At 37.5% G+C, this 22,385-nt stretch overlaps 1 long non-coding RNA gene across 1 annotated transcript; it reads left to right on the top strand.

The window, feature by feature from the left end:
• Nucleotides 1-1,084: 1,084 nt before the first annotated feature.
• On the top strand, nt 1,085-20,632 carry LOC126824729 (uncharacterized). Its single transcript, XR_007681616.2, has 3 exons — nt 1,085-1,500; nt 14,014-14,262; nt 20,245-20,632. It is a non-coding gene; the product is annotated as an uncharacterized LOC126824729 (long non-coding RNA).
• The last annotated feature ends 1,753 nt before the right edge of the window (nt 20,633-22,385 follow it).

The raw sequence follows: 22,385 nt of genomic DNA, 5'->3' as shown, positions 1-22,385 counted from the left end.
TAACTTAGATAATGTGAAATTATCTTTTAAAAAAAGGTAGCCAGTTTAAGTGAACTTCATGAATGGGAATTGAGTTGTCTTTGTTTATTTAATATGGGTATCTAAGGAATTTTAACCAAAGGGGCACCACGGCTAGGTGACGTCCTCAGCAGGGGACTTTCATATTCCCGAAGCAATGGCCCGAGAAATCCCTCTCTGGCCATTGCTGGATTGGCATCTGATACTTGAGCTTTTGAGGGAGTGTGTCTATTCCGTTCAATCAAATATATCCCAAGTGCAGCAACATTACAGCCCTTAGTTTAATCTGGGGTCTTTCCTACAACTCTAGACAGTGATTTAAGGTATTAAAAACGGTGAAAGTATTGTTCGTCTCCAAACAGTATTGTTTATATTGTATCCGTATTGATAGCCTCGTTTGTCACGCAATTAATTTTTCTGCAATATTCTGCTATACACTGGTTAATTGGGCAAAATAAATTCGTGAGTTATGACGTAACGTTATGTAAACATATTTGGTCCAATTTGGAGCTCTGTTCAAAGTGTAATGTTATTGGTTGTTAATCGGACTATTGACCAGTCATAATTTTGAACAGAAATTTGCCTCCATTACAGCAGTGTTAAGTGGGATTAGCTCTAATCAAACGAACCACTGCGAGGACTATGGGGACCTTAGGCATCTGATGTTTTTAATGGGTGTACCTTTTGTATGAGAACTTCATTGATGGGATGGGGGAATGTTCATTTTGAAATAATTTATGGGAGGGTGTTACTGTTTGTGCCTGAATGACATATTTGGATCAGAGGATCACAATAATAAGTATGGATAAAATGCCATGTACATAAAGATGCAACACTAATTTGGTGCTTGGTATTTTTCTTGACTAATTATAATCTATTTCCAAAGTAAAAGATTCAGAGGAAATAGACTCTCTCGAAAGATTCCAGATTTACCAAAACGGTTCTCGAAATTTGTAAAATAGCCAGACACACCATGACTTGGCTAATTAACTCCACCCTTTGGTACATTCCACGCCTCCTACCCTCCAGTGGCTCTTTACGTATTTATTGTCTAGATCAGTTGGTGACTGGGTGTAGAATGTTTTGTGTTTACGCATATCTCACACCCATATGTATATAGTTAACTGTGGTGTTATAATATTGTATGATGGTAGAATGGGACAAAGACTGTTAGCAGCGTAAAACAGTTAACAATATTCAGCCTGGCCTCAGTCAACGAGACAGAGATGGGCTGTCGATTTCACTACACGTACTGCAGCCGTTCGACTTCATAAACCTAACTAACCCATCATTACGCCATAATGGGGGTGAATGATTCTCAAAATTTGTTGAGATGATTTAACCCTATTTGATCAACCAAGCAGACTAACGCAAGGATCATTAAGTTTTTATCTACGTGTTTTCATGGATTAAGTTGAAGCGATATGGGCAACAGGTTGTTGTTATTTGTAATGTGTCTGATTCACAGAGCTTTCACAGAAGGTAAGATACCTTAGTTTTCATCGTAATCTTCCATTGTGTTTAAACGTAAAGGGTTTTTAATTGCCAGGATACCAACTGATAATATTGTACACAATAATACAGAATCTCAATTACTTACTTGGGTACATAGACGGACTTTCATTGAATACGTAGATCAAGGATAATTGAAAGACCATAGATATAATTTATAAATTAAGGAGTAAACTTATGTTTTCGTAAAATCGTAAATGTTTTTTTTAACTGTGTGGAAAAACTTACTTATAATTACTTACTTATGTACAAAGTGTTTGAATACGTATGATCAGGAATAATTGGAAGACCATTGAAAAAATTTACAAATGAAGGTGTAAAATCGTAAATGGTTTTTAATTGCGTGATATGGACTTTAATTGAATACCCAGATCAAAGATTTTTAGAAAACCATTGATAATATTTACAAATGAAGGACTAAAATTCGTTTTTCGTAAAATCGTATGTTGTGTTTCTCTTGAGTCACAATTACTTATTTACACAAAGAGACTTTAATTGAATGCACAGAGACGAATGTTGGTAATATTTGCAAATGAAGGAGTTAATATTGGTAATTGGTGTTTGTACATAGTCAGATTCTGTGTAATTTTTGATCTTTAACTTTAACAGTGATGAGAATTATCTCATTGTGTCCATTGTCATGCATAACTATCTAGACTAAGGAAAATTTTCTCACGGTTCACAGATTATAAAAAAATATATGTATTTGAAATGCCAACAGCGGTAGGACATCGAGTGGTTAGAAAGTTTTTTTGTTTTTTTTTAAATACTTGATCGTTTTAACTTAAACTCAAACATTTTCTTACTAATAGCATTACAGTTTGTATTCTTTATTATGGAAATTCAGATTTGAAAACCGCCATGCCTAAAATAAATAAGGTTAGAGTCAGACCAATTCTTACAGAGTTAAAAATCTATATGTTGTCTTGCTAAATATAAACTTCGATAATCATTATTTCATGACAATCTATAAACGACTTATTTACTCACATTACATCATACAATAAAAACACGAGATATCCATAATTCTAAAATCTGAATCAGAATAAAAACAGCAGATTTGATTAAATTCTTGAAGCCCCAACTTGTCAGAATAAAGATTATAGAGTTTAAGATCATATTCTATCAAACGTACGTTTTTTTTTTAGAAAATGGCCTGTTCCAAAAATCATTCAAATCAAGCAATTCTGACAGCATGGAGTTGTAGCCATTTAAAGTTTACATTGATTTCTATTAGATTTCACACAACCATCTTTATGTGTATTAAACCAATAAAGTAATAATAAATCTGCTGTCTTTTCCTACAATTCAGATCATTTTCCATGGATGTTTATTTTTACAGTGCTTAAATAAATATTGCAATAAAATAGAGCATATTTTACTTTTGACGTGAACGACCCCCGGTGGGTTGGACCTTAGATTTGGTCTAAGATTTTATAACCAGGGTCTATCCTTTATTCATATATGGGTGAGCTTAGTTAATTGGCTAATGGAAATGAAATGGGGTTTAAGTCCTACTATTCTACACCGACTGGACTAATAAAGACTGTAATACACCATACAATGTGCTATGAGAGACATTTTGCCCGGACAGCGGCACTACAACCTACTCTTATTTCGAATCCCAACTGGCAAGGGTTCTTTTAAGTGTAGGCCAACGTGTACAAGGTACGACTGTTTTGCGTCCCATCCGAACGACTAGACACTGCCCTTGTCAGACCATCCGTCTTGCACTGCTGACAAGAGCAAACCACGCTGGAAAATCCCGAGGAACTTTTTCGACCAACACCGGGGGCGAACCCGAGACCTTACCGCGTACTCGCTGAGCCACCGCGGTTCCAAATCCATACTAATACTATGGCTGTCCCGAGGCTGAAATGTGGTGTATTGGAGTAGCTCGGACCGGGAAGTAACAAGGCCTGGTGGCGATGGCCTACCACTTCCGGTTCATGGATATAGCTGTGCTACGCCGGGTCAACCGCTAGTAAATAATAAAGGAGAGAAAGGAAATATTTGTATATTGTCCCTTTCTCTTTAACTTCCTCCAGTGTCGACCAACAAATTTCATTAGGACCATTACAATTTCTAGCAAGACTCTTTCCACCACAAAAATACGACACAATGATGGTTGTAGTCGCAAAGTTGTATTTGTGACTTTCTGCAGAGAAAGGTGGATCAAAGGAGTATTTGTTCAATCAGTTGTTCCATTTTTATAATATTTATGCAACAAATAGTTGTCATATAAATCATTGTGAACAAGGGAAATGGGCCAGGAAAAACGATGCAGATCTACAAAGGTTTTGGTTAAAGCTGATAAATCCACAAAAATGTAAAAAGGTGCTAACTGCTGCTAATCGTTGTACAGTCGGTGTTTTCATGCACTCGTATCCATTAATAGCATTTGAATTTAGTGCTCTGTGTGTTTTTTGTCATCATGAATTGATGGCCAGTTTTGCCACATTGTTTATTTGTAAAGGAAAAAAAACGCACATCATCCGTTTACATGTTTGTAAAAGCAAAAGCACTGTATTTTTTGTGTTAAATCTATCAAACAAGATAAATGCGTTAGAAATAATACAAAAGTATTTACAAAAAAACAACTTCCGACATGAAAAAATATATATAACAGCGAAACAATTTGTGCTGGGCAGAAATCCAATCTTAGGTTATTACAGAGAATCAATACTACACAATGATGTGCTGAAATCTGCTGCTACTGCACCGTTTGTTTATTGAAAACGTTTAGAAATGACAGCATCACGGTAATTACTTGACGGAAATCCTATATTGGTCCTCATTGATTTGTGAGTCTAAATAAGAGAAATGATCCGTCAATAATTATATTGGTTCCTTGCGCGGTAAAACACATGGAGGCTCTATCCCCAGGCTAATCAATAGGAAGCATGAGATAAGGTGCTGGATAGATCAAACGTACAACCCGACTTCATGTCAGTGTACAATCAATCTAGTTCAACACGTTTCTACTAATCATACTTTACTCTGCTTTAAAAATCATTCAGTTATTCCGATGAATCATCAAATCAGCCAAATCTAGTTGTACCATGGGGTCGGAATATTCTCTCTAAAGCCTCCTGTTAGCGACTTGGTGATCCTTCGTCTTCTGGAACTTCGTCAATCCATGCTAGTCTTGGCTTACGGGCGCGGGATGTCCAAGGGCACAGGGCATTTTCATCAACTTTATAGCAAGATCGCATATCCGGTGTTCCTGTACCGTTTATTCTGCCTGGGGTTCTCTTTGCAATTATCCCGCAGTATCATTTTGTAGTTTATGGACCTAAAGAACATTTTGTGGTTGGGTTTCCCCTGTATGTTTCATTATAATATTCTGGTTAAAAGTTTCCTAAACTATCTTTTGTGTGCAAATGACTACCATTCAAATTCCTTTGGTACCCCAAGAAGCCGATGGAGAAGGTAGAATTTACTGGAAAACGTTCAAAATCCTGAAAAAGAAAATATCGACATTCACCATTTTATGAGATGCCGATATTCCAATTATTTGACCCATGATTAAAATGTTAACCTCGAGTGACACAGATAGAATGACAGGTGTTTTATTAATACCCAAAGTACTCCTATGAAAAATTCACAAGATGACTTAAAGAAGGCCCTAGAAAGTTCATGAAATATTAATCAAAACTTTAAAGGAAAATATCGAATACAACGTAACTCTGCAGTACACCATTCAGATTATGTGACTACCAATTAAAATGTTAATCTAACGATCATAACACCAGCCGATAATCACGGGAGTTTTAACTAAATATCTCCTCACGCTGTCGATTGAACTCGGCACTCCGGACAATTTGGAAGTAATGAAGCATCAAGACACTGTCGATGTAATGATTAATGTCTGAGTTGATTCAACATTACTTCGATATTTGTAGTTTATACCCACACTATACTTTATATCTTTAAAGGCACTGCAAGCCAGATAGCCAGTTCGTTACGTTATCATATATCTCAACACGATGGAGCGGAAACCGAGATCCCGTGTACACGTTGGCGTGCGCATAAAAGAACCCTTGATAATTGGAATTGGAAATAAGAATAGAATGTTCGGGCAAAGTTTTCCATTATATCACACTGCATATGCGTAACCCGTCTTCACGCTTGGTGGATTCAAAAAAGTAGTACGTTAAACCCCATTTCATTTCTATAGTCCAAAAGTAAAATGTACTATTTTCACGAAGAAAGCTGACCTGTATGAAAAAATAGTTGAATTATAATTACTATACTTCTCTCAGAGAAATAAAGACTGGGATTTGAAATCAATAGAAATCAACGTAAGGTTAAAGTAGCCATAACTTAAGTTAGAATTGATGTATCTGAATAAATTTGGAACCAAATATTTTCAAAAGAGGCTCGTTTGATATTACATATTTATTAACTTTATATAGATCACAGGGTTCGCCATTTATATAGGTACTGCGATTTAATCCCACTACCGCAGAAGCTGGACAATGGACTGGCAACCATTGACGGGAACCATTTCCGGGTTCGAATCAATGGAAACATGACGTTTGTTTTAAAATCCCTGCTGTATTTTGTTAGGGGTGAAGTCAGGGATCCCGTGTACCACATTGGCAGTGCATGTAAAATGGTCTCTTGGCAGTGGGCGGAAACGCTTCTGTCTGCACACCTAGCCAACTAACTAAAGTATAAACGAGCCGTTAAATTTCATCCCATCTTTACTTTATGCGCTGGTAGTTCGTCCCTTTAACTAAAACTTAAGATATACGGTATACAAACAGACATTAAAATCGCCTTCAGTTAGAATGATGGTGATAACAGTTCTCGCTTGCCATATTTAATTGAGCAATCTGGTTTAATGAGATATATGCCCCAGGATAATTTGGGTAATTGGCAAAACCTAATTATACCTATCTTCATATGAACTTAATAACGTGATAACGAGACATTTACATCAGAATTTATATCGTTGCATGTTGATGGTCCATTGTCAGTATTACACGACTTATCCCAATTCAGACAGACGGATTATATACACGTATCTGTAATTGCCAGAACACACATTATGGCTAAGGAAGGCCCAGACGAAGGAGACGATTTTTTTGACAGATTCCAGTGAGTTGGTCTAGTCAGTTTCAATCATTTTTACTAAAAGATTGTCTGATATTTGTTAACCTATTTTACAAACCGACTTTAGAAGAGTTGAAAACATGTCTAGATATGGTTTTGTCTTGGTGTAATAATAAAATGATCAACTATAACAGATATGATGTCAGAATGAATCAGATGATTCTATTCTTGGATTTACACTTTTATTAAATTCAGACTGGAGATATAGAGATGATTGTTGAGTCATTTATCAAAAATGTTCAAACCCTCTGATCATGTAATACAAAAGAGTTGTTTTCCTGTTTATTGATATAAAGTGCATATATTGTTTCAGCTGCATTGCTATGTCGCTTTCCCTGTCCTTAAAAATGGTATTAATGGTTCTAGGAGGACTAAACATACCCTGCCTCGTGCAAGACACCGGCCACTATTTCGGACGATCCATTACTGGGCTATTTAGATACAAAGTATTAGTCACGATTATCACTGGCATCAGTTGAATGAAATATCTGTTGATGGGGGGGGGGGGCGCTGGATCAAACGAAATTTTGATCGTTCAAAACAGCGGTTGTCTTCCGACCCAAGGACATTAATTTCACTCGTGCAGAACAATTATTTAGGTGTCCGAACAATTGTAGTGGACGACCCAACTACAGGAAAATCTTTACACCATGGATACCGAATTTTATTCTATTAAAGCCAGTGGGTATCGGGCTTAATAAAAGTGTACAGGCTTCATAAACTTAGATGAGGAATGGGATAGAAGTTCTAAAAGGAGTAAACTGTAAACTCAGATGAGAAATGGAATAGTTGTTCTAGAAGGATTAAACTACACTACCCCTTTCAATACGTCATATGTGGGTTGGGTGGTCTAGTGGTTTAACGCGTGCGCGTAAAATCACGAGGTCTGTCATTGAGGCAAGTGGCGTGGTTTCGAATCCCCGCTTGAACGTGACAAGGAGTAGGGTCGCCTGTCCAACCTCCTGAGTTTTCTCCGGGTCCTCTGGTTTTCTCCCACCGCTAAAGACCCCTACGCGCAAGCGAATTATTGAAATAAAATTGAACCATGTGTGAGTCCTGAAATAGCCTAGTCTGGGTCGAGTGGACGTCAAACCTCATTTCTCTTTAACTCAATACGTTATATGAACTTTCTAAAATAACTGAGAAATGGTATCAAGTGTTCTCAGTAAGCCCTGTCTCATGTACGACATCCTTCACAAATTATAACCAGAACTACCTTTCAGACGATGAAAACAGGAAATAGTCAAGAATCAAGAATCAAGTTGATTAGAACATAGCCTATTATTAGAAATAAAAATCGAGCTCGTGATCTCTCATGACTTACAGTATTAATCACATGCTTCAAGGATCTCAGAAAAATTAGTGTTATGACCTACAGTTTCTTTCTGTTAGAACTTACAACGGATACAGACCACTGAAAATATGTATGTTATCCAATCTATTGATTGTATCTAAGGGAAACGTGTGGACATTTCTATATATTTCACAAGGAGGTAATTTACTCTGATTAGTTTTTAAATTATTCACAAGCACCAATTCTTCTAGATAAAATACGGTACACTTCTATGTTAATTTCTATATTCATCTTAATTTGGAGGTAGATACGCCAACTATAACAGTGATGTGAATAAAAAAAAAACCCTCATAATGCACAGAGTTTATTATATTCATATTCAAGGCTGTGTTTAGGGAAGCGCAGGACCGACTAGATTGGAGAGAGAGAGAGAGAGAGAGATGGGGTTTAACGTGCACTCGACACAAACTAGGTCATTTCGGGACTAACACATGGTTCAATTTTTTTATTTAAACAATTCGCCTGCGCGTAGGGGTCTTTAGCAGTGGGAGGAAACCGAAGGATCCGGAGAAAACCCACGAGGTTGGAAAGGCGATCCTACTCCTTGTCACGTACAACCGGGTAATCGAAACCACGCCAGTGACTCAATGACAGACCGAGTGATACAGCGTGCGTCTTTGCTAACAATTCGGCCATCCAAACCCCCAGATTATCTCGAGTTTTGAAATGTAACGTCCCACTTTTCTGCACCGGGTTAATGCCATACAGTGGGCTATGGGGGCAGCGTTACAAACTACTTCTTATATCGAATTTCAACTGTCAAGGGTTCTTTACTGTGCACACCAACGTCCTTTGTCCAACACTAATGCCTAGACACTGGCCTTACCAGCCGCCCCACTTCCTGCACCACTGTCAAGGGGAAACCACGCTTGAATATCCTGGGGAAAATTCTCAAACAACAGGACACAGCTCATCAAATATTTCTACGCCGTCACCCACAGCTCACAAAATATTTCTACGCCGTCACCCACAGCTCACAAAATATTTCTACGCCGTCACCCGGCGAAAGTTATTTTTAGTCTTTCTCTCCTTTTCCCTTTTTTCCCCTTTTGCATGGCTATTTTTGTTGACTTTTTGGTGTGGAATTTAAGAAAAGGGTTTGAAAATACATCTTCTGCCAGGTTTTGGTGAATATTCATGATTTTGAGGCGGAAGGATACAAGAGTTGAGAGGTTGGTTAGGTTGAAATGTAGGGTCCAAAATTGCATGTTTTCTTGTCTCTACTTCCAGCTTGTGTATCTCAAGTTTTCCATGGTGAAACTCATACGTGCTTTTGGGCAAGAGGTTGCCACATGTTGCTCCATCTGTGGTAGAAAGCATTCTACCCAACGAAAATTTGGGAAAAAGTTAGAGCCGGTCTAAGCGACGAGAATTAACATTAAAGTCAATGGGCAAATCTTTAGTGATCTGTGGCCAACACCGTGATCTAAACAGAGATTTCCTGGTTAGCGATCCAGCGCCTTACCCACTGCGACGCCGTCTGTTAATAAAGTCAACGTGTGGGTTAATACTTTCATATAGTAAATATCCTTCCGGCTGCCATCGCGTTTGACCAGATATTTTTTCTATTCAAAACAAATTATAACCAAGAAGGTTATAAAAGCATGTTGACTGATTTATTAATGGTTTGGTTTTACAGAATACATCAGTTCATCTTTTAAGATGATAATAATCTTAGACCAAATTTCCCTCTAGCTCAATTTGTCTGGAAAATCTTCTTTAAGCTTCGGTTCAAATTTTGCGAACGACAAATGTGTTTTATGAAGTTTATCATAAGCCTCAGGCGGTGTATCATTAGTTTAATTCCAAGTTAAATTGTCCCATATAGCTGTATAGTGTTTAATGGCGGGAAAGTTACGCTCGTTGCTAATTGGGCTCTTAAAAAAACTTAGACAAATGTCATGTTATTATTACAACAATTCTACCCTGGTGAAAAATTAACACAAACCATATTGTAGGGTTTAAAAGGACAACTAGTGGCAATGGAATGGAATGTGATTTAACACCGCGTCGAAACTTTACTTAAATCATTTTATTTCAGTGGTTACCTATGTAACCTATGCAAAGTGGATCGGGTGGGGTGGAGGTCGTACTTCGACCTTTCTGTCTACTTTTTCAACTGCTAAGGGATGTTTTACATGCACCACAAATCTGTACACGGAAACTCGATGATTTTTTCTACCATCTCAAAAATAAGAACACACTTCCTTTGTCGACACTGCATGCGCCACCCCTGATCGATGAAACCAGAAGGTTGTTTTCAGTCCATGCCGTCAAGACAACAGATATAAACAGCTTGTGTGTGGTTTAATATTGAATTTTATTTAATCAGAGTGGACCGATATTTTAAATAAAATTATGCAAAAGTGCTAACCCTAACCCATACATCAATATTTACTAACACACAACTTCCCCTGCAATTTCTGCATTCAACATCATTATCTTCAGGGAAATGGTAATGCATAGCAAAGCAAATGTAACGTTTTGCGACTTTTTCACTAAAGTATTACATCATAAAACATAAACTGAAACGAAATTGGAATTTGTTATTTTTTTATTCAGATTCTTTAGCTAGATAACTAAGTTTCCATCTATTTACTATTTCTATAGAAATATAGAGGGCTGGATTTCTGTGAAGGCTAGGCGAAAAGGTGGAAACGCAGGAAATTGGGACGTCAAACTTTTATTTCATTTTTTTCAAAGAAGCTACTATACACACTATTCAAAATCAACATTTGCAAACACATATGTAGCCGACGCGAAATTTTTGATAATCTGTTTGTTTAGACGGTTAAATGTTGAACAAGTTAACGACCTTTGCAAACTTTGATCTATGAATTAAATTGTGTTTACTCACTGAGGGTAATTTCTGTATAAATATTTTATATCATTTATCTCGTTTCATGATAAGCTCATTAATTCTAATTTCTTCCGCTATTTATATCATTGCTACATGGGAAGCCAACTTATATATTCTTATACAAGTATTTATAAATAGATACTCTGGTATTTAAAGGAAGATATCCTGATGTATTGCGTGAAACCAAATTTGTCATTGCGTGAAAAAATCCACTGATGGCCGGACGCCCCCCCTCCCCCATGTTTTGCGGTGGCAAACAATTTTTGCCCCATATATTCTCGCGGGAAAGGAGAACAAAAATACTTAAAAATGGTAGTGATCCCCGTCGTACGAGAAATTGGCGGTCCCTGTGTTCTTATGTCAGTCCGCCCACCGAGGGCCGGGCTTCGCACTCCCAAGTGGGGGCAGTACGCCCCCCTCTCCTATCTGAAAATCCTGGACCCGCCCCTGTCCCGTGCTGTCCGTGAAGTTTCCTCGGGATTTTCCAGTCTGGTTTCCCTATGTCAGCTGTGTATGTGATGGGGTCTAGCAAGTAACAGCATCTAGCACTTCAGAAATCATTCTAGTTTTAATTCAATGAAAAGTAGGCGGAAACACCGCTGCCAGGGCAAAATTTCCTGTATAACACACTGCATAGCGTTAGTCCGTCTTCGGCAGCACGGTTGGTGCCGAAACGTAAGACAATAAAACACATTTCATTTACAATAAAATATATATATTTGTTATTAGTTCTCGAGACTTTTTTTTTTTAGCTTAGAATAGGAAGCTGGGCATGATGGGGTTTTGTTGGCGGAATTGGGATTATGATGGGGTTTTGTTGGCGGAATTGGGATTGATATGGTTGCGCGGGTAGATGTTCTGTAAGTCAAAGAAAACAGTTTTTTTCAGTTGAGCAATTCCGTTGTAGATAAATGTATGATGGTATCGCTTCCTAATAAAATATCAATAAAGATTTCTTACAGACATGTATTTATTGACAATATGTCAAAATCATCCATTGATGGATTAAATTGACTGACTGAAGGATACTTAGCCATGTTCTTATATTATGTTGAATCTTATTAGCACTCTTTTGAACAACTGTACACGCTATAACATTTATCATCAGGGCCGCAGAGAGAATTTTTATGTGTATATGGCTGAGCAAGACAAATGTTGACCCCCCAACCCCACACCCCACAACTGTGCAGAGCTTTAGTGTTTAACATAAGTAATGTAGGTGTGAATCTGATAAAAAATACTGTCCAACTATGCAAAACAATTGGAGTATCTAACTTTACCCCGGCATAAATCACTTTAAAACATGATGACACTACTAATTGACATTCACCGATGAGGAAACAAAATTCAGCTTCAGCTGAAAACATTTCTACTCATTATTATGCTAACGATTACTTCCGCCACAATCTTGTTAGCTAGTGCATAATGTTTGGGTTTAATGTTGTTTGGAGGCTTTGAGATAATGATGCCTTCTTTATTTTTTTTTTTTAAGTTGTTTGTCAGAAGGAATAAAGTAACAACATGAACCCTTTTGGACATAATACGTATTTTAACTTCCCAACAAATTTGTATAGAAACACATTCTCACATGGCTTCCTGTATGTTTGAAGTTCCGCTATTTGCAATAAAAGCAGTAAATTGTGCTGTAATATTGCATGTCTTAGGGAAGTACTTTATGTAATACATCTCCTGTCAATAGATGTATATAGACTTTCTTTAATAAATTATTGGAGCACCAGTTTTTCTAGGGTTTCACAATGATCGATTTCTCCATCTTTTGTTGAAAATATACAATATAACCGTACTCACTTTATTCTAGTTAAAGTCTATTACAGATAAGCCGTTTGTTAGACTCATGACGCCTTCAGACGACACGTTTGTTTGAAATTGGCTAATGAATTGCATCTTTAGTCTAATAGATTATTTTCATTGTTTAAAGGAACGTTCCCTTTCAAGTACTCGAAACAATAATGTGATTTTTCTCTTGATGAATATGATATTTATGTTATGGGGCAGTCACTTTAATCCTCCATATAATTGGGTTTAGTGCTTTACAAAGGAGTAGGCCTAACCTCGTGACTTTTTTCTGGGTATTCTGGTTTCCTCTCCCTTCTAGAAACTCGGTCAACAAGCGGTTGCCATATTTTCCAAGAGGTGGACGGGGCATTGGGGAAAATCTGTAGGGTTCCTCATTCTCTCATTGTCCCATTGCTTCAAATGGAATTTGAAAACAAAACTGTTAAAAACTGTAGCCTCTATTCCGTTCACAACGTTTTTTAGCAAATGGGGGTAATTCTGGAACAAAAGGTTGCGGGGCGGTGAATATTGATAGTGTTCGTCCTCTCATGGACCAAATTTGAAACAGATTTGTTAAAAACTCTAACCATCTATCACCTTCACAATGTTTTTGGCTAAGAGGCGAAAGGCCGAAGAAACCTGATTATCAACAGGATTCATCCTCTCATGGTGGAGTCATGACCCAATGCAATCTGTTTCACAGAGAATTACGAGTCTTCTCTAATATCTCTGTAAAAGATGACTCCCTTAACACGTGTCGTCACAGCACGCGGCGACAATCATTGGCTGAATGGCGCGTGCATTGTTTACATAAGACGTTACTGCTTCGGGCAGAATGCTGCCCTTTAATCATTTTAATACCCATTTACACTAAATAGAAAATAATTTTTATCTACAAATACGTCATACGTCTTTATTTATTTTTCTAATACATCAAAAATTGTTTTAGAATTTAATTTGTCGGTGGAAAAAAGTCAATATTTGAGACTCATTAAGTCGCATTGATGTCATCCTTATCAGTGATTGTAGAGGCCTAGCGAATATTCACTGCTGATCAGTGTGGACCCAATGATTCAAACCAAACTATAGCCTCTATCGCGATTAACAAGGTTTTCAAAAAAGGGGAATAACTCCAAATCAGGAGGTCCGATGGGCACCAAACTGAATCTCGTCCGAGATCTTTTTGATCCTGAAAATATATTTTAAATTTCATCTAAATCAGAAAAAAATTGTAGCCTCTAGAATAAACTCTCTATGGCCTGATTCTGTTCATTTCGCCCATAAGACTTAAGTATAGGATCGATTTGGTCAATGTTATTAAAATATCCTTTCAATATATTTGTTCTTTCAGGTTCTGGTGATAATATCAACTACGACGATTTGGCAGCCATGTTTGATTTTAGTACGGATGGTTCCGGAAATAAGGGTCAAGACAATATCCTAGATGGCAGCACTATTCCTAATAATCAAAATCCGTCGCAAGTTTTATGTTATAGATGTGGAGAAGATGGCGGGAAAACGTGTGATATAGAAGATCTAAAAGCACGACCTCAGGCCTACATACACGACTGTCGTGGTCACTGTTTAAATATCTCGTCAAGTGAGTGTCTTCTTCGTCGAAACTTTTCACTGAATTCTCTTTGATGGGTGTCCTCGGGCCAAAGAATCTGGTCATTTGGTAAATATTTGGGTAATATTGCTTAGCATATTGCGTAGATTAGGGCAGTCTTCAAATGGTCATGTATCAGAATGTGCACAGTGTTGTCATGGCATCCACCTAGGCTTGAGACAAAGTATCAGGCAAGTGGTTGAAGATATTTTCAATAAAATATTTTACTGCGGAGAAATCTTCAAATGAAAATGGGCGCAAAATCTTCTTTATTATTTATACTCATCAAAGACTTGCGTTTCATAAATAAAGAACTGCGGGATGTTGATAATTTAGATGGGCCTTTTTCCAAACAATCAAATGTAATCAGCCTGCTGTTGATGGATAAGTGTAGGAAAAGCAATAACTAACACAGATGAAGAGTCCAGGGGAATAACGATCTAAGTCACATTTTTGTCTTTTCACATAAAAGGCAAAACAGACTTTTGGACGAGAATGCTTGACACGAACAGAACTACTAGTGGGTTTAATTACAACTTCAAAGTGATGTTTAATACGAATCATAATTACCAGCAACAACTGACTTCCACTTTTCAGCCAGATTAAGGTCAAATAATGTATTTGTCCGGGAGGCTATTTCAGAAGGGCCTTGGTTCTATGTAACTCCGATCGTTTTTACCTGAAATTGATTGGTCCACAGAAAGTTTATACAATTTTCTACCAGATGGCGCCATTAACTGGGGTTCATTGAAAAGGTGACTTAGATCGTTCTTCCCCGGGGCACTCCAGATGTATACGGGGTCGTCAGGTAGATTATGCATCGATAAATATGTTTGTAAATAGAAGCTGACTGACTGAAATGTTTAATAAAATTGCTACAATAATTGACAATAATAATCTGAATCCGTCTTAAATCAGGCATAAGACACGAATCAGCTTATATCTTTATCACGTATGTTCTTCCATGCATAAAGTAGTTCTGATTACCGATTCATACGCCTTAAAAATATAGACTTGAACAACTAGTGCCTTACCTCCCTGTCGCAATCAACGGAATAACAATTTCAATCAATCTTTTAAAGTTTTTGCATTGGTAAATCAGGATTTCGAATATATTCAAATCCACTGATTTAAATCACATTCAGATACACGAAAAATAATCAAATTATTTTATTATGCTTATCTTAGAAGTTTATTGTCGGAATGCCAAACATTGAATAATTCAACGTTTGATATAAATCTGGAATATATTATACTATAACCCAAGTAAAAATCCACAAGAAACGGAAATGATTATTAACTCTGGTATTCATCAGAGAATTCCAGTCCGAGATTACAATATTACAGACGTTTATTAAAGCTAACGTTTGTTCTTGTACTAAAAATCTTTACTGAGGGATTTGAGTGATTAGGTATTTAATTGCTTTCATATATCAGTAAATCTTACAAAAACAGCAGTATATGGTATTGCGCTTTAAAGTGGCGCTATCACTATCACTTCGCCGTGCATTCGTCTAAAGTTAAAGATACATTATGGGAGATTTTTATAGAGAGTTGGCCATTCTTGCTATTACAGTTCAAAAGAAGATGATGAAAGAAGAATATATTGAAAAATTCAGTATAATTACTTTATTCTGAACATAGTTATCATCGTTGTAATATTTGCCTAGAAATGGTAGCGAATTGTGTCTACACCTTCGCTGATCGTTTGATTGACAGGCGTTAACTCCACCTACATATCTCGATTATCAAGTAAAGTTTTCAATGGCATACGGAAACGCTTTACAGCGGCCTCGCTAAGTACACTCTATCATTTAGCCTCGATCTAACAGAGGTATTTTCATCAGGTTACCCCTTATCTGAATTAATCAATTAGTGAAATCCTATTTAAATCCGAGCTGTAGCCGAGCCATCCGTGGGTCTACAGAGTTGATTTGATCTTGTTGTTTAAATAAAGATCTAATTTATAATTTCTATAACATCTGAAGCCTAAATTAAGACTTGCAATAATCAGATTTAGCTCTTGCATAATGCATGTTTAAGTTAATCCTGCTCGTATTCAACTGTAAACATATCTGAGACAAATTGGCAGCCAATCCATTACTGAAACACAGATATTTTATGTTTAGTCTTCTGAGTCGCATGCCGATTTTTGGAATGGTTTATTTCATGTAAATCACTTTGCTTGCAGTAGACCAGAGTTCCGATTTTGAGTGCGGGGGGGGGGGGGGTACACTGAATATAAGATAGTTATAATATTTAGGAAAACAAGATGAAACCGGTTTAAATTTACTTAAATGGTCAAATAACATGCTCTAGTCCCAATCATCCTAGCCTAACAGTCTATACCTTCTATGAATTACAACAATTTTAGTCTGGACAAAATATCTCTAAATTTGTATTCACTGTCAAAAATATTCCATAATGTCTAATGATTGGCTGAGAGGAAAGTGGCATTTACTGTTTTTTGGTTTGGCAATCGCCATTCTCTAATATTGCTAAAAAAAAATTTAATGTGTTATGAAGCCCACTTTATTCCGTGTATATAAAACAGTTGGTTGATAAATACCAGTTGTATAAATTATTAATCAGGTTAAGATTATAGGTTAATACAAGTTAATAGTTATTATTAGAGGTTTTTCTCCCTAATTTCTGCAGGTGTTGATAGATATTAGATATAACGTAATACAACGTCATTCACAACGTCGGAACAAACAAAAAAAAAAAAACAAAAAAAAAATTGATTTAATTCTTTTCGTTCCCAGTGGAATACGCGTCCTTTCCACTCTCTAGTACCCAGTACATATTACGGCCAAAGTTATACTTCATATGATTCTCCCCATGAGGAGAAGGGTAGAGGCGGGTGTAAAGCGTTCACTTTGGAACATAGGGTCTGTCATTGAGTTTTAAAAATGGTATGGTTTCGAACCCACCCTTCTAGGGTGTCATGATGCCTGCGTAACCTCATTGGTTTTCTCGTTTGAACCGAAATGATCTTGTTTGTGTTGAGTGGACATTAATAATGGCCCCAAAATATCAAAATCGGTCAGTCCTAAAATAAGTTATGGCCACCTCAAGTTACATTTCCGTTCTAATGATTTTTTCATGTCTATCTCAGAGCGTTAGCTGACTGCTGACAAATAACTCATTTCTGTCTATGTATTGTCAGAAAATTACAGGATCAGGTTGGGCAACTTTAATGAATAAAGTATGAGGTGACAGAAATTGAACGTTTCTGTCCAATTTTAAATCATTGAAAACGGAAATCTATTCAACTGACCCAATTATTATTGCCAATGTAAATGGAGTTAGGGTGTCATGTTATAGAAAGTCTGTTTCAGAACTGACCAATCATTATAGCAATAAAAGTCGAGTTAGAAGATGTGTTTCTGGAGATAAACTGACCAGATCACCATGTGTTCATGTAATCATATTGATAATCTGTTGACCACCTGGACTGGTAGACATCTTGGTTCCCATATCTTGTTATCCAGATACTCTTTTGATGTATGGGCTTTATGTTAGTCTGATTTATATGTCATAACAGAAACATTATCTCATCTTGATATAAGAGTACCAAATATATAGGATTCAATACTATTGCTTTGAAAATAAGTAAAGAGAAACTTGATAAAGTTTATGTTTTGTCCTTTGAGGAAGGAAGGGATGAAATGTGGGTTAACGTCCGCTCAACACAATTTGATTATTTAATTTGTTCTAGTCAAGAAGGGGGGGTTGGATGGCCGAATGGTTAGCACGTGCGCGCTGTATCATAAGGCTTGTCATTGAGTCAACTGGCGTGGTTTCGAATCCCCGGTTGTACGTGACAAGGAGTAGGATCGCCTGTCCAACCTCGTGGGTTTTCTCCGGGTCCTCCGGTTTCCCTCCACTGCAAAAGACCCCTACGCGAAAGCGAATTATTGAAATAAAATTAAACCACACGTTAGTCCCAAAATGACCTAGTTTGTGTCGAGTGGACGTTAAACCCCATTTCTCTTTCTCTCTCTCTAGTCAAGATCAGGAATATAATGTTCACACCTTTGACTGTAGCTGTATAGATTCATTGAAATAAATGTCAAATTTCATTATGTTTTTGTAGCCATGGCCAGTCCATAAGGCTCGGGCTCCAACCTTATATGTGTATCATTCATATCGTCATCATCGACGAGACCATTATTTTTGTCATTATCTGGGGAGCCATTGGCTCAGTGAGTAAGACGTTGGCTGGCTAACATGGAGGTCCTCTGTTCGATCCCTGTGTTGACCGAGAAAGTTCACCTTGATATCCCCCTTGACAGCGATGCAGGACGGGGGCCTGGCAGGGGACAATGTATTGTCGTTCGGATGGGACGAAACCCCGAGGTCCCGTGTACACATTGGTGTGCACTTAAATAAACCCTTGACAGTTGTAATTCGAAATAAGAGTAAGTCGTAGTACTGCTGTCCGGGCAAAATTTCCTAATAGCGTTTGCCCGTTCTCACTAGCCAAGCCGGTGCAGAACATTAGGACGTTAAACCTCATTTCATTTCATTTGTCATCATCAATTATCACCCTCATCAATTTGGTAACGACCATAACTACACTAAAACTACGACGAAACAAATATCCAAATTAAAAAATATATATACTCTTAAAAAAACTAGGGGATATTCAGAAACAATACAAAACTGCGGAAATGCACTGCTGTTGAGGTAACCCGTGGATGTAAATAACATGCCAATTGCCTACACATGAACATAAACAGTTCATATGTGCGGCTTATCTAACAGCCCCATTTCACCCGCAAAGAGATACACTGTCAAAAGTGAAAATGGACGTTTTTGATTTTTTGTCTTTATAATGAGTAATTGCTCCACCAATCCTCAGACATGCAGCAATTCGTCGTGGTCCTAATCAACTGTCCAATCACGATTTGGGGCAATCTGACCCACTCCTCTTGCAGTGCCACGGTCAATTCTTGCAGTGTTGTCGATTGACGTTGACGTCGACGAACACGTCTCCCGATCAAATTAAACGTAACACACTAAAGCAAAGATACGCTAAACAGTAAATCTTATGCAAGAACCGATAGGAAAGCAAACATGGATGGGATAAACCAGCAAGCGGCAGTTTTCATCAACCCTTCCTTGAAGTGTCAAATTTGACAATGAACTCCTCCCATGTGTATGGCGCTATTGCGTGTCGCACATGTAGCTCAGTGGTTCTGTTGGAGCGAAAAGTTCTTCATCTGTGAACATACTCTCAAAGCATGTCAAGTGTCCATAACGATTTATCATATCACAACTTGCATAGGTATTTGCATTTCAATATTCCCTACTTTTTTGAAGAGTATATTTATTACTGACCATGTGTGTGCTATGTGTTTTGCCATGGATTCGTCTGAATGTGGGTCACGACGGAACAGTGAGTAACCAGAAGATTCAGGATTCATTCCCTGTGTTTGCCGAGAAAGTTCCTGGGGTATTCCGGAGTTGTTTCCCTCTTTCCATGGTTGCAGGACGGAGGACTAGCGTCTGATCGTTCGAATGTGACGAAAACCGAGGTCCGGCCTACAAGTTGGCGTGCACGTTGATATGTCAAAAATGCGACGAAGAGTGACACTGCACTGATAAAATTTCCCTCGCAGAACACTGCATGGCCTATATACCCGTCTTCATTGACCCGTTTGGTGCAGGAAAGTGGGGCGCTAAACCCCATTATCATTTCGTCTTCTGGGTTTCTATTTGGTTATTGTGTATTATGATGCGGTTTTCATGCAATAACTACTAGACTATTACTTTTCATTTTACAAGAACATTCATGTTACAAGAATTTTAATGATGGCTTTTATTTAAAATTATTACCGGGCTATCTGAATATCACTGTACAGGCTACTAAGTGATAAATTAAAAATAGGAAGCCATTTAGCAATAAATTCAAAACATATGTTTCTAAAAGCAACTAAACTAAATTGTTTCCTTCCCATTTTTCAGGTCAGTTTACAGTTTACACGTGTACCGGAGAACCGCACGGAGGCAGGATGGACTGCATTTTTAATGACGTCATGAATATGTGTGCTTGTGCTACAGACTTGTGTAATGGTCCAAAAGACATTTTAGCCCGAACGCCAAATTTACGTTCTGATTTAAATGGTTTAAACACGACGGGAAAAAGTAGTAAAAACTGTATTAGATTTATAGTGCTATTAATGTGTTTGGTGTCCTCGTATACTCTAACATATATATGATATATATAAAATATACGTGTGTGTAATTAATTTAGTCGTTCTTTTTGATTAAATGTGCTGTAAATAATTTGCAAAAAGTGCAATGTATAAAGACCGTCTAACAATTGTACAATAAATTAATTTTTGTTATTGAAGTTCAGTGTCAGAATCGTGAATGAGAATTTAAATAAATCAGAATAAAACACGGTTCAATTAAATGGAACAAAACTTATGTTGGTTGATATATAGGTCCTAGCCACTTCGATTTCGTATAATACCATTTATTACCTTTCTTTGGCAGGTCATCGAAGAATGGCAATAGTGTGGGTCAAATAATATCATTTAGCGAGGAATCCTTAATATGTTTACAAGAGTCGACCCATTTGTAGAATGACGATCCTCCTAACACCCCACACAGTAGACTAACCGCCAGTCTTGCAAAATACTGTAGACTAGTTATCATGTAGGCCTACTAGTTTGATCGGTTTATGTCTTTTTTCAGACTTGGTCGAGAAAGCAGAAATCGGTAAAACGACATGTAAAACGAGTCACTTATCAGCGGTGGGTCAAATAACGTCAAATATGGCTTGAAGTCTGGTGGATTACCCATGAGGTTTATAAGATCATAAGCGCTGAAACAATATTTCTGCTTATTTAGGTGCATACACGTGGCAATACTTCGCACCATTGTTTGTTCGGCGTTATTTCCGTGAATGTAGGAGGAAAAAAATGCTCTGGACTGTTTCTCCAGCAAGTACTAGTAAAAGCAACAGTGGTATGCATTCTGTCAGTAACACAAAATGAACCAACTGAATAATATCGACGGAAAAGCCCACCACTGCGTAAAAGGAGAGAGGGATGGGGTTTAACGTCCACTCAACACAAACTAGGTCATTTCGGGAGTAACACATAGTGCAATTTTATTTCAATAAATACGCTTGCGCGTTGGGTCTTTAGCAGTGGGAGAAAACCGGAGGACCCCCCCCCCTCATCCTTTGCGTAAAAGGTGCAGTACTAACGTTGGTGAAGTAAAAATTTAAAAAAAAAGGGGACGTAAATAAAAATAAACAAAGTATTAATAATCCCAGTCACCGCCACTTATAGTGTAACTTGCAGTGGGATACCCAATTACATTATTTAAATTCAGTGGCGGAGTAATTTATGTTTATGCGTCCTTTTTCTGAGAAAAACTGGCATGACAGTTTCGTTATATGGACACTGATTTATGTGGTCGGTTATAGCAAATAAAATTTAATTTTGCAGCAGTAACCAGTTGTCAATTTCCAGCGCTGGGGGTCTTCACATTTTAAGTCCCTTCATTTATTTCATACCAGTTGCCAAAATCAATTTTATGATTGAAATCCTCGCGCTGACTTTCAAATCTTGTTTTTTTCCTGTTCATTTTACATTGTGAATTGTATTTTACGTCCGCTTCCACCGAGTGACTTACCCGAGCCAACATTTTAATTAGCTCTTCCCCGCTTCTACGTGACAAGGAATAGGGTCGCCTGTCCAACCTCCGGTTTCCTCCCACTGCTAAAGATCCCTACGCGAAAGCGAATTAATGAAATAAAATGTTAATCTCGAAATGAACTAATGTGTGTCGAGTTACCGTTAAACCCCATTTCTCTCTCACCCCTTTTCTCCGAAAGTCGTTGAAGGATTTTGATAATAAAAAAAAATCGTATGAATGTTCCTCAGTTTCGTTCACATGAAGTTGCACGACCACAGGGGTCAGGAAGGTGACCACAGGGGTCAGGAAGGTGACTCCTGGTTTTATTTTTGACTTCTTCTCTAAAATTGATGGATATTATGATGTGGTGTAACTTTCTGCAATTTTCACAGCTGAACCCAATCGAGAAAAGGGAAATAACTCCATGCAATACTCTTTTTTTTTTAAAGGTAGAA

The sequence above is a fragment of the Patella vulgata genome, chromosome 6, assembly GCF_932274485.2.
Source record: "Patella vulgata chromosome 6, xgPatVulg1.2, whole genome shotgun sequence".
Taxonomy (NCBI): Eukaryota; Metazoa; Mollusca; class Gastropoda; family Patellidae; genus Patella; species Patella vulgata.
The sequence above is the reverse complement of the archived record's forward strand: the minus strand, read 5'-3'. Positions and strand labels throughout refer to the sequence as shown.